General features: G+C 36.9%; 1 pseudogene; it reads left to right on the forward strand.

Moving 5' to 3' along the window:
* The first annotated feature begins 700 nt into the window (after positions 1 to 700).
* On the forward strand, positions 701 to 1,874 carry LOC122477019 (annotated as a pseudogene).
* The last annotated feature ends 2,585 nt before the right edge of the window (positions 1,875 to 4,459 follow it).

Genomic DNA, 4,459 nt, shown 5'->3' on the forward strand with positions numbered 1-4,459 from the left:
ATATTCCAAGTAAGAAAAATAAAAGGAAATTGTACAGTAGGCCCATGTTAACGAAATTACTGATATTTAAAAGTGAGGTCATGTAGGATATCTTCGAAGAGAAAATATACTTAAGAGATGAGCAACCAGTGAATTTACAGTTGACTTGTCAACAGCAGTGATGGAAGTCAAAGGCCAGCAGAATATTATACTTTTGCCAAAAAAAAAAAAACCCTAAAGCGCAACGTAGGGTAATGCATTCAATGAAAATGTTATTCACAGCTGAAGGAGGATCTAAAACTGAATGGATGGTAAAAGAATTAATGTGTTCCACAATACGTATATGATCTAGGAAGAGAGAAAATGTATTGGTCCACTTTAGAATTAACTTAAATATGCATGCACAAATTTCCAGAGAAAGCACTAAAAGAATAGAAATGGAATGTATATATTTTAAATTAATGGAAAGAATAATGCGGCAAGATTGAAAAATTAGTTTCAAAGGCAGGAAAAAGGAATCAAAGATTATTTGGGGACAAAATAAATGGTGTGAATAAATCCTATAGGTGTTTTTTTTTGGTTTTTTTTGGTGGTTTTTTTTTTTTGGTGTTAAATATAAATTAAATATACATTACTTACAAGTAGACTCATTGTTTCCATTAAAAGACCAACTTTCTTAGAAAGGATTCAAAATGGTTAGCAAGGCTGGCCCGCAGGCACTATGGTCTTTGTCACCACACAGCTTTGCCTCCCTGAGAGGTACTGGAGAGTCTAAGAGGTGCTTCAACTCGCAGGGCATTTCCAGGGAAGGAAGAATCAGCGCTACAGACTGGTGGTCGGAGCTGTCACCAGAACTTTTGTGAAATGTAAAAAAGTGCGAAGACTGAAGAGGAGCATGAGGACACTCTGGATTAATAGAATTATGCCTGCTTCCCAGGAATACAGCCTGCAGTACACCCAGCTTTCATTGTCAATTTAATTAAGTGCCAGGTGGAGGTCAACAGGAAAGTACTTGAAGGTCTAGCCATCTATGAACCAAAGACTTTTAAATCTTTGACTGCTTTGGCCATCAGAAGGCAACAGGAAGGATTTGCTGATGAAGTTTTGGAGTGATGGGGGGCTCATGGGGTCCAGAGCTGATGGCCAAGAAAGAATTCTTGAAGACGTTATTGGTGTAAAAAGGTGAAAATAAAAGGTGATTTTATTAAAGCACGGAGGCAGGACCCGTGGGCAGGAAGAGCTGCACTGGGGTTGTGAGGGGTAACTGATTATATACCCTCAGGCTGGGAGGGGGTCAGGGATAGAGTATGTCTCTAAGGAATTTTGGAAGCAAGGTTTTCAGGACCTTGAAGGGCAGCTGTTGCTAGGGAAACACCATTTATTACTGTTTAATAAAACCACAGTCATGAGACCCTTAAGATGTATATTGATCGGTCATACACTTGCAGAATGATTGCCAGCATGTATCTTAGGGCAGTTGAGATAAAGGAAGTAGACCTACAGGATCCTTGAGGTTGGGATTAATGTTAAGCCAAGGTTCTCTTTTGACCCCAGCAAAGTGTCATCCTTGAGGCAGTGGAGCTCCTAGAGTGACATCACTCTGCTGGTCTCAAGGACTTGTCAGTGGGCTAAAGGCAGTAAGGGAATTTCATTTTTCATTTGCCTTAGTTTCCCACATTACCATGGCAAGCACTTATACCCCTTTCTTTTGCTCTTGGGTAGCCAGCCAGGAGTGTCTGAGGAATATCACACATATTCCACCCGGGATGGGGGTGTGAGCATGCCATCCTATATTTTGCCCTCAGCTTGCCCCAAGCTCCCTCATCATTGCTACTGCCTTTGGCACCAGGAATGAGCCTGACGGTCTATTTTCCAGAGTGGTGCAGTATCATTGAGGGGGAGTCCAACACTGCCTGCCATTTGCAGCTGAGTATCTTAGGGAAAGATTTTTTTCTCCCTGTTGATCACCCTAACTAAAATAGAGGCTAAAAATTACCTGTAAACAGTGTATATGTTCTCTTGTAAACAGTGTATATGTTCGGTGGGCAATCATATTAATTTACATTTTAGTAACTGGTTTTAGAGAAGGGTTTCTTCCCTCATTGGAACAGATTCAGAAATCTCTTGCACAGATTCTGTGAATAAAGCTCATGTAGTATTGAAGAAAAAAAGATCAACAGTATGCAGTTTATAACAGATACACTCATAAAATGTAAGTATACAAAGAGATTGATGTACAAGGATGGAGTAGTTTAAAACATATAAATATTAATCAGATAGTTTATATCATTATATTTTAATAAGTGTATAAAGGGATAAAAATTATGTTTAGATACATTCTTGTTTTCACTTAGAAAGTTACAATAGAGTATCCTATAATACCTGATTATGTCTACTTAAAATATATAAAGCAAAAATTTAGAGAACCACAACTTACAAAAGAAGTTCACAATTATGATAGGGGATATCATTACATCCCTCTACAGTGATAATAAGGTTTTACAAGTCATAAAGAAATAAATGTATCTAGGGGTGCCTGGGTGGTTCAGTCGGTTGAGCATTTGACTCTTGATTTTGGCTCAGGTCATGATCCCAGGGTTGTGGGATCAAGCCCCACATTGGGGCTTAAGGCTCCTTCTCCTCTCCCCCCACTTGCATTCGCTTTAACTATATATATATATATATATATATATATATATATATATGTATATGTATATATGTATGTATATCTATACATATATATGTATATCTATATATATGTATAGATATACATATACGTATATATGTATATATATACACATATACATATACGTATATATATACATATATATATACATATACATATATACGTATATATATACATATATATATACATATACATATATATGTGTGTGTGTGTGTATCTAAAATCAAGTCATCTGAATGACTCATGGATGCTGTAGTATTTTACCTCGTCAACTTCCTCCTTCTGATTTTTACCACCCCCTTCCTCTTTCTTCTTCTTTTCCTTCTTCTACTATTCCTTTGTCATAGGGCTTCCATGATTGTACCCTCTGCTTTTCTTCTTATCCTCTCATCTTTTTCTTCCTTTTATTCATTCCTTTTCTTATTACCAGTGTGGTATGGGTATTTCCCAATTTTTGACCTTAACTCTCTTTACTTGGTTTAATCTTCACAAATTTAACTATGACTGAAACACAGCTGGACTCCAAAATCTGTTATTTTTAAAATGTTTATTTTTGAGAGAGAGAAAGAGAATGAGCAAGAGAGCATGAGCAGGGGAGGGGCAAAGAGAGAGGGGGACAAGGATCCAAAGCAGGCTCTGTGCTGACAACAGAGAGCCCTATGTGGGCCTTGAACTCATGAACTGTGAGATGATGACCTGAGCTGAAATTGGATGCTTAACCAACTGAGCCACCCAGGTGCCCACAAAATCTTTCTCTCTAAATCGAACCTCAGTTCTGAGCTCTAGGGAACCAAAAATATAAATATCCTGATAGTATTTGAGTACTATTCATTTATTGAAACATTTATTGACTACCAATTAAGTTATAGGTACTGTATAAGTCAGAGTTTCAGTAGACAGAGATTCCAGCCAATATGTTCAATCAAATCATACTGGTTCTTAGTTATTGTTTTTGTTGACATGTCACAGTAAACTATAAATCATGTAGGGAGTTACTTCTGGGGTACATAAGAAATCAGGAAGACTTAAAAAGTTATACATCATCTGAGTTGTGAAAGTATGATATTAATAAGAAAAAAGAAAACATTGTGAAAGTGAATGAAGGAAATAGAAAAAATACTGGATGAGCAAACTTGAATGCTTATAAAACGTGTGATAATCTTCTGTATGATTTACTGCACAATAAGGTTATTAATTAAAGCAAAAGTATGATGTCAAACTTTTTTGATTGTCAAATCTTAAAAAACCTGATGAGCCCAGTAGTTTCAGTCTGTCCCCTCTTAATACACTCTTGTTTCTTTGTTCAGGAAACTGACCTGTAAGGAGCACATCACTTGAGTTTCCTTTTCCTCCATCATCTGGTTGGATTAAGGAGTATATCAGAGTGTAAGGAGAGAGTGATTTCAGGGAAATTATTCTGGTTGCCTTCCTGTGGACTGGTCTCTGGATCATCTCATCCCTTGAATAAAAGTCCAAAAATATTTCCAAGACAACTTTCTATCTTTTAAGGCTTTCCTGTTACTACTCTCTCTATCCTTATCCATTTGGGATGCAGAAGTTGTAACAGTCCTGGGATACTGCACTATCCCTTTTTTTACACTGCTCTATGCCTATTACTTGTAAATAATTTCCTTCATTCTAATTTTTGGGTGCCGTCTGTTTTGTGGTGCCCCTTGAGGGAGACAATAAATGGTACTAGAAGTGAATCTAAGACCCAGTCTCAAAATATGTGTTGCAATTGAATTATTCACATATTCATGGAATGGAAGGAAAATTTCATTGTTGAGAAGTGTT

Source organism: Prionailurus bengalensis, chromosome X (assembly GCF_016509475.1).
Source record: "Prionailurus bengalensis isolate Pbe53 chromosome X, Fcat_Pben_1.1_paternal_pri, whole genome shotgun sequence".
Lineage (NCBI taxonomy): Eukaryota > Metazoa > Chordata > Mammalia > Carnivora > Felidae > Prionailurus > Prionailurus bengalensis.